Genomic DNA, 9,543 nt, shown 5'->3' with positions numbered 1-9,543 from the left:
CTTCAGTATGACAGGGTTGAAACAGCCATAGGGCAGCTCCATGTCAGTTATTCCCCTGCCTCTTTAAAAGTGACTAAGGAGCTGGAGAGATGGCTCAGCAGTTAAGAGCACTGGCTGCTCTTCCAGAGGACCTGGATTCAGTTCCCAGCAGCCACATGGCAGCTCACAACTGTCTGTGACTCCAGTTCCAGGAGATCTGACACCTTCACACAGACATAAACGCAGGCAAAACACCAATACACATTTAAAAAAATTAAATTAAAAAAAATATATTGAGCCAGGTGGTGGTGGCGGCACACGCCTTTGATCCTACCACATGGGAAGCAGAGGCAGGTGGATCTCTAAGTTGGAGGCCAGCCTGGTCTACAGAGTGAGTTCCAGGATAGCTAGGGCTACACAGAGAAACCCTATCGATATATATCAAATATATACATATTTGTGTGTGTGTGTGTGTGTGTGTGTGTGTGTGTGTGTGTATGTGTGTGTGTGTGTATGTGTGTGTGTATGTGTGTATGTGTGTGTGTGTGTGTGTGTGTGTGTGTGTGTGTGTGTGTGACTAAGACTAAAATAGTTATCTGCATCTACTCCAGGCTGGAGACCCCAGACCATCTCACAGAAGCACAGACTTCCTTGGAATGCTTGTTCTTTCTGAACTCCCTCTCCCCACCTCTTGGAGTACTTACTGTGTGTCCACTGCGCCCCACACCCCCACCCCTCCATCCCCCCATCCCACCCCTGCTCCTGATGGGGACACAGCTCTCATCCGACTCTGACCTCTTTTTTTCTGGCCAGAGATCAAGGCAGCAAGGATGTCTTTAGAGGAAGTCACTGACCCTTTGCACAGCAGGTAGCTGGGAGTATAAGGGACCCTCCAGCTCTCTGCCGCACTGAAGAGTCTCAGTGTGTTCCCTGGCAGGCCCATTAGCGGATTTAAAGGAGCTACCTATGAGAGCATTGACTGGGTTGAGTGGGGAGCCTGGATGATAAAGATAACAACAGTGTGTGTTTCTCCAGGTTCCATCCCTTAAGTACAAAGCCATCCCTAACCCCATGGCAGGGGACATTCTTGTTATGTAATATTGGGCAAAGTTGAGTCAAGCACAGTGGCAAGATGACTGTAATTCCATAATCCAGAAGCGGAAGCAAGAGGTTAATAAGTTTGAGGCTAGCCTGGGGCTACATAGTGAGACCCTAGCTCATTATGGAGATATGGTAAACTAAGGCTCAGTTTCCTGATCTGTACAATGGAGATCATAGCCCCAGGTGCATCTGAAACTCTGGCACTCGGAAGGCAGAGGCAGGAGAATCACCAGAGCCCAAGAATTTGAGACCTGTGAGATCCCCATCTAAAATAATAAAACCCTGGACCTGTCAAAGCCACCACCCTCTGACCCTGACACTTTCCCACTCTCAACCCTGGAGGGCTACTAGTCCAGTTTCTGCTTCCTAGTCACCTGTCCATGTAGTCCCTATAAAGGGTCCTGGTGTAAGCAGCCTTTGGTGTCTGGCTTCCTTCATTCAGTGTGTGCGGTGCTTTCACTGAGAATGACTCCCATAGGCTCATGGACTGGACCGCTTAGTCCCCAGGGAGTGGAACTGAACTGACTGAAAGGATTAGGAGGATTAAAAGATGTGGCCTTGGAGGAAGCATGTCACTTGGGGCTAGCTTTGAGGTTTCAAAAGCCCATGCCAGGCCCAGACTCTCTCTCTCTCTCTCTCTCTCTCTCTCTCTCTCTCTCTCTCTCTCTCTCTAACTGCAGATCAGGATATAGATCTCAACTCCTTCTCCAGTACCATGCTTGCCATACCTACTACCTTGCTCCCCATGACGGCAATGAACCTGTAAGCAAGTCCCCAGTTAAATTCTTTCTTTCTAAGAGTTGCCTTGGTCATGGTATCTCTTCACCTCATTAGAACAGTGACTAAGACAGTATGTCTTCAAGGTTTGCCCTTATCATTCCCTGCATCAAACTTCACGCCTTATTGCCAAAGAAAATTTCAGGTGGGTGTAACGTATTTTGTTTATCAATGGATGCTTGAGCTGTTTCTATATTTTGGCTATTATGAATATTCATGTCCAGGATTTTGTATGGGCTTGTTTTGTTTTCCTTGGGTATAGACTTACAGGTAGAAAAACTGAGTCAAATGGTATCTACCTAACCCTCTGAAGAAATGCCAGGCTTTATTTATTTATTTTTTTTTTTAACATGGTCCCATGTATCCCAGGCTAGCCTCAAACTCAATATTGGCTGAAGATGACTATATGTTTCTGATTCTCCTGTCTTATTTTCCAAGTGCTGGGATTACCGGCATGCACCGCCGTACCCATTTTATACAGTGCTGAGGATCAGGGCTGCATGCATGCTAGGCAAGGACTCTACCAACTGAGCTACACTCCAGCTCTCTCCATGTATATCAAGTCTAGCTACCTCTTCAGTCCTACCTCGCTTCAGGAGTAGGGAGTGGTATTTAATTGTACTTTTGAGTTGCATTTCCCCACAAAATCATTTTGTGTGCTTACTGGCCCTTTCTCTGTCTTTGGAGAAAGGTCTAGTCAGACTTGTTGCCCACTCTTCAAATTGATTATTGTTGTTGGTATTGTTGTTGTTGGTGTGTGTGTGTGTGTGTGTGTGTGTGTGTGTGTGTGTGTGTATGATATGTATACGGGCACATGAATACCACAGCACATGAGTGGAGGTAAGAGAGCAATTTGGTGAAGTGGGAGTTGATTCTCTATAATGTGTACATGGGATTCTGGGCCAAACTCAGGTCATCAGACTTGCACAAAAGCACCTGCCTCTGAGCATCTCACCAGCTCTCATTTTTAAAAGGATTTATTTATCTTATTATTTACTGTAGATGAGTGCTTTTCCTGTTGGTATGTTGTGTGCACCATGTGTACGCCTGGTCCTGTGGAGGTCAGAAGAGGGCATCGGATCCCCTGGAACTGGAGTTATGGATGGTCATGAGCCACTGTGTGGGTGCTGGGAACTGAACCTGGGGCCTCTACAAGAGCAAGTGTTCTATTTTTTTTTTAAGATTTATTTATTTATTATGTATACAGAAGAGGGCACCAGAGCTCATTACAGATGGTTGTGAGCCACCATGTGGTTTCTGGGAATTGAACTCAGGACCTCTGGAAGAGCAATCAGTGCTCTTAACCTCTGAGCCATCTCTCTAGCCCCGAGCAAGTGTTCTTAACCACCACACTATTACTCAGCTCCCAGTCTTCTTGTTTTTGTTGAAGTGGCCTTTTTTTTTTCACATATTCTAAATAAAAATCCCTATGAGAGTCATAAAATAAATATTCTTCCTCTCTCTCCCTTTTCTTCCTTCCTTCCTTCCTTCCTTCCTTCCTTCCTTCCTTCCTTCCTTCCTTTCTTTTTGGAGACAGGATTTCTCATTGTAGCCCTGGCTGTCCTGGAATTGGCTCTGTAGACCAGGCTGGCCTGAAGCTCACAGAAATCTGCCTGCCTCTGCCTCCCCAGTGCTGAGAGTGAAAGTGTGGGCCACCACACCTGTTTTTAAAAACTGCTGTGTATAAGCCTTCATGAGTTTCCGTGGACATGCAGGAACCTGTGGAGGCTAGAAGAAGGTGACAAATCCTTCGGAACCAGAGTTACAGGTAGCTGTGAGCACCATGTGGAGGCAGGGAACTCTAAGAGAACAGTAAGTTGTCTCACTGATGCATGGGTCTCCCGCCCCGGAACCTCCCACCCCGAGCCTCGGTTTTTCCTCTACCACAGCACTGCACTTCCATCTTAAAATTTCATGATGCTCAGTTGAGTTTATGTTGTTGCTTATGCTTTTGGTGTTATAGCTAAGAACTGTTACCAAATCCAAGACCACAAGGATTCACTCCCATATCTTACGAGTTTTACAGGTTAGACCTCCTATTTATGTCTTTGATCCCTATTTTTTTTTTTGAGCAAAGTTTGAGGTGGGGGATCAGCTGCATTCTTTTCCATGTGGTCATTCAGCTCTCCCCTCGTATGTTTACAAAACTCAGGGACTCTAATGCCCCAGGAAATACCAGCTGGGAAATGCCAGCCTACAAGATCTCAGGCCACGTGACCTGAGAGGGTTTCTGTTCTGAACACAATGCTGTTCTCCCGTCCACTTTGCTTATCACCATGACTCTACTCACCTCATTTGTACCAAAATATATTGACTGAGCGACGCCGTGTGTTGCACTGAAATAAAAAGTTAGGGAGTGTGTAAAAGAATGCAACAATTTTGTCAGCGCTGGAAGAGGCCCAAGCGGTGGGGTGTGTTCCAAGACAGCAACTTGCTTTGAAGGATGGAAGCCTCCAAGACTCACCCAGGGTCACCAGGTGGCACCGGGCCATGTGGTCTAATTATCCCCTCCTCCCCAATGCTTTTGACCCCCGCAGGCTGCACCCTCAATACCTATTCATTGAGTCGGGCTTCTGTGTCCGGCCTCGTGCAGGCCCTTCTGAAGCCAAAGGGACAAGATCCCTGGAACCTTGCCCAGTGTCTCTCCTCTAGGGACCTAGGGCGGGGGCTAAGCCTGGCAGAGCTATCTTGGGCTCCTAGAACCTCCCTTTCCCGAGCGCCCCTTCCATGTAGGGTCATCCCTTGGCCTCAGCCCAGCCTTCTCTACTCCCTTAGATGGAGCATTGGGAATGTGAGGCAGGCGGCAGGCAGCCAGGGGCACAGGGCGGGCCGAGAGGAAAGGCCCGGGTCCGGGTCATTTCCTGGCACCCTTGTTTGCCGCGTGCCCCTGACTTCTGGTAGCTGTTTCCGCCCCGCCCACAGCCTCCCTGTCTGAGTGGGCAGCTGGCCTGGAACTGGAATCCTTCCATCCTCAGATCCTTCCCTCAAAGCCCAACAGCCCCTGGACCCGATGAGAATGCCCCTCCTGGACTCACTGACCCCCTCTTGGCATGTCACTGACCCAGTCAGGGCCTTTGCTACCTTTCTGGAAAGGGAGTCAACGTGGCTTACCTCCCAGGCCTTTTGTAGAGAATAAAGGATACCCAGCCGCTGAGAGGGCTGACCCAGTGAGCCAGCCACTAAGAACTGTCATCCCTCTTTCTCAGTCAGCGGCTCTCCACTTTCTTCCTTCACCAAGTCTTCCAGGATACCCCCTTTCCAGACTCCATGCCACCACACTGGGGTCTTAATCTGAATCCTGGGGTAAGCTTTCTGGGCTCCTCTGTGACCAGGGCACCGCTAACATCAGCCTATGTGTCCAACTAGATCTTGGGTGCCTACTTCTTGACCCAGTGTCCCACAGAGATGGGACTGTGGTGGTCTGCAGGGAATATCGTTTTCTTATTTCCCTTCTTTTTCTTTTTGAGACAGGGTTTCTCTCTGTAGCTCTCTTTGGAGCCTGTCCTGGATCTCTCGCTCTGTAGACTAGGCTAGCCTCAAACTCACAGAGATCCACCTGCCTCTGCCTCCCGAGTGCTGGGATTAAAGGTGTGCACCACCACCACCCTGGCAGGGAATATAGTTTTCAATGGAGCAGAGAAGATTCAGTCATGCTGTCCTCTCCAGTCCAGGCAGAGCACTGTGGTCAGAGCTCCAGGGAAGATGCATGGGGAGAGAGTCTGAGCTTGCTTTCCTGGAGATCCTGCCTTTTAGAAGCAAGTCCACCACAGCCCCTCCCTCTCATAGTTGCCATTATCATCTCAAATAAAAACACCATTTGTGCCAGGCGGCGGTGGCACATGCTTTTAATCCCAGCACTTTCCCAGCACTCGGGAGGCAGAGTCAGGCGGATCTCTGTGAGTTCGAGGCCAGCCTGTGCTACTGAGTGAGTTCCAGGAAAGGCACAAAGCTACACAGAGAAACCTTGTCTCAAAAAAAACAAAAAACAAAACAACAAACAAAAAAAAAAAAAACAAAAAATACCATTTGCTCAGCGATTACTTAGTGCTAAGCCCGGTACCGTTTCTAACTTGCCACAGTGAATCTACAGCTAGGGTGCAATTATTTATTTAAATTAAATCCATTTTACAGATAGGAAAAGCAAGGCACAAAGAACATAAACTAACTATGCCCAAACCTAATAGGTGACCGAATATGGCAAATGTTTCTCCAGGGAGAATCCATGGGGTTGCCCAAGAAGCCTGGGGGATGGTGGGTTTTTACTGCCCATGAAAGAAGGGCTTCAGTCGCCAGGAGGAGGAGGGCTAGGGCCTCACAGGCAGAGAGCAGCCAAGCTAGAGGTCTTGAGAAAGTAAGGAGCAGGCATGAGCATTAAGAACCATGTGACTGGCTGGGCTGTGTGGGGAGCACAGTGGTGAGGGTGGGTGGGGTGGCCCCTGGAGGAACTCATGCTGTCTGGGAAGGGCTTGCTCTGTGTGTCATCCAGGCTGGGGGAAAAGAGACTGGACTCTGCCAGGTGAGAAGGCTTCAAGAGAAGTGTAGGCCTTGGGCCAGATGCCAGGGGTTTCCCTAGTCCAACTTCAGTTCATCTTCTGGAGTCCTGAAGTCTAATATGTACTGGGGCTGAGTTCTCTCTCTCTCTCTCTCTCTCTCTCTCTCTCTCTCTCTCTCTCTCTTTCTCTCTCGATCTGTGTGTGTGTGTCTGTTGTGCACCCCCCTCACACTCCCTGGGGATGGACCAGGACCTTGGCCCTCTTTACACACTGGTAGGTCAGGTGGATACCATTTGCGGGCAGGAAAACAAGATTATCATAAATGGATAAAGTGGAGGCACTGGGGCTGCAGCCAGGCCACCTAGAGAGCTACACAGGCCTGAGAGGGATTGAGGGCGGCATTGAAAGGCCTGCAGGGATTGGCACCAGAGGAACTGTGTTGGCTGAGCTTCCTGTGGAAGCCAGGCCAGTGCAGCCTGATCAACATCACGGGGAAAGGGCTTTCTGCTGGTGTGTTGGTCTAGACTGCCATAGGGTCCCTCTGGGCTCTGGATTCCCTGTCTCCATCCCCATCCTGGACCTTGGTCAGGTTACTAGCTGTATTTCTGTCTAGGAGACCCCTGTGGTTCCCCAGACTCACTGCCCAGTGTGTGTTTCTGTGTTTCAGCCCTCACTCACCCTTTGTCTCCTCTTCCTCCCACTAGGTACCAGCTCTAGCTCACACATCCTCATCTAAACATCTCTCAAGTCCATCTGCATCTCTCCAACCCCTCACACTTTTTTTCAAACCTCCATCCACCCATACATGGTCTCCTTGATGCCCTGAATAATCTCCAGGTTGCCGACTTGTTGTCTGGAGTAGGCTGCTAAAGTTCCCTTTGGGTGCAGGCTGATGAAACCCTACTCTTGAGTAGAGCACCTCGGGCTTCCTGAGCATTCCAAGGAAGATCTGGGCTTGTGATTTCCACTGTCACCCCTGTTCTTACGCCCCCCTCATCCTGTCCACCGCATCTGCCTCTCACTCCCTTGTCCCTTTTGCTGTAACGGCTGTGAACTGTGCTCTGCCCTTACACTGCCCCCCCCCCCCCCAGGGTGTAACCTAGAGCAGTTCTGCCACTGAGGAAGTAGCCATGATGTCCTCCGAGCCTCATCTGTCTCCTCCATTCAGGAGAGTGGTCTGGGGTGGGCGAGAAGGAAAGGGCCAGAATGTAAAACCTTCGTCTCTGACCCATGGAGCCCCTGCCCTGCCCCCAGTGGCCCCACTAAATCTTTCCTTGTCTCCGCCCTTTCCCAGGCTCTGGCCCTTCCTCTCACCCCCTTCTCAGTGGTCTGACTCATCTGTGCCCTGGGCCTTCATCTCTGGCAATGCTGTCACATCCTGCCCGCTCCCTGCCCGGGAGGAGGAGGGCTACCCTTGCCAGGTGAGGCTCCTAGCATCTTAAAGCCCTCCGAAGGCCAGTCCTTCCCCTATCCCAGGGTGAGCTTTTCTGTGATTCTAAGGAGAGAAAGCCCGAACGAGAGAGGTGAGCTGTGGCTGCCCCCTCTGAACCTGCACGGAGCCGCTTGGCCTTGCCCACCAGGTTCAGGCTTCTGGGAACACAGTTTGTTTCTCACTTGGCCTGCTCTGGGGTGGCTGTCTCCTCAGCTTGCCACTAGTCTTCAGCTCAGTGGTAGCTGTGGCCACTGCTTTCCTGCAGGTGGTCCCAGGAAGGGATGGGGGTGGGGAGGTGTCCACCTGTATTACTCAGGCCCTGGGTTATGCAGAGTAGGCCTGGAGGAGGAAGTGAGTCAATGGGCATAGCAATTCATGCCTCAAACTTCTGACTTTCCTTTTCAACCCACTGAGCCAAAACGTTTGTCCCGACAGGATCTTGGGGTGGAGGAGGGGCTGGCAGCCATGGATGTTAAAGAGACAGACAGCCTCTTGCTCCATTCCATTGAATTCCTTGTTTGTGGATGGAGAGCCCTGCCAGCTTGTGGCTGACTGAGGCCAGATAAAGATGTAGAAAGTTGAAGACCTGCTACGCGTGGAGGGCGGTCACAGGGCTGGGAAATAGAGGTGTCCTTGTAGGGAATATGTGTCAGCTGCCACTAGGGTGTTAATGACCGGGAGTCACTTTTGCTGCCTCAACAAACCTGTGAGTTTGGTATCTTTATGCCCAATCTATAGATAAAGAAATTGAGGCTGAGGGAAGTGTAGAGACTTATTTAAAGTCACAGTCCCACCATTCAATAACCACACGGCCGCCTCAGGCTCAAAGTCAGTGCATGGCCTGGAAGTTTCCAGTGACTGTGTCTGTTGTGTTGGTCTGTGCACATGTGGGTGTGAGGGACAGAGTCACGGAGAGAGTGGAAACTCACAAAAGATTCTGAAGACCAAACACGTGGACACTTTCCAAGTGGTCCAGTAGGCAAAGGGCATTCCAGGCAGAGTGGCCACCTGTGAGGGGTGCTGGCGTGGACCAGCCTGTCTTGTTTGTGGAATCGCCTTGGGAGTGGAGTACAAAGACAGGCTGGGACAGTAAGGGGACAGGAGAAGCAGGCTGTGGAGGCACACGTGGAGCCTGGAGGACCTCTGCAGGTGTTGTCAGCACTAGAACAGTGGCCCTGCAGAGGTCATGGCGAGGGTGACCTGTGCTGGAAGAGGGATGGGAGGAGACAGTGAGGGCCCAGGAGAGGAGAGGTTTGGATGAAATGCAGAGGCTAGATCACTGGGTTATGGCTACCACTGAAGAGAGGCCAGGGCCAAGGACCGGAGCAGCCTCTGCCCCTCTGAGGCAGTTGCAGCTGGAAGACAAGAGCAGCCTTCCAAGAGATGGAGGGACCAAAGCCAGGTTGGCTATGATAACCCCAGGGAAGGTCCCAGCTCCAGAATAGGGCCGACAGGTGACTCAGAGGCTGTGACTTCTAAGCTTGAAAAAAACCACAAGGTATCCAAGAGGACTGGGGACTGAGGACACAGGAGGGACATCTGGACAGTGGGAAGCTGGAGGCAAGAGGCAGGGTGGTTCCCTGGAGATCTGGGAGGGACTCTGGAGCGTGGAAGTGAAAGTGTAAAAAACACACAAGGTGAGGGCAGGCAGATGGAGACCAGTGGGGGCGCAGCCCTTGTCCCCATGGGCCAAAGAGCAGGAGGAACACAGGCCAGGTTTCTAGCTGAGAGACCTAGGGAGCAAGAGAGCTGGGAGATGTG

This window comes from Onychomys torridus, chromosome 8, assembly GCF_903995425.1.
Source record: "Onychomys torridus chromosome 8, mOncTor1.1, whole genome shotgun sequence".
Classification (NCBI taxonomy): Eukaryota; Metazoa; Chordata; class Mammalia; order Rodentia; family Cricetidae; genus Onychomys; species Onychomys torridus.
Note: the sequence above shows the minus strand (reverse complement) of the source record.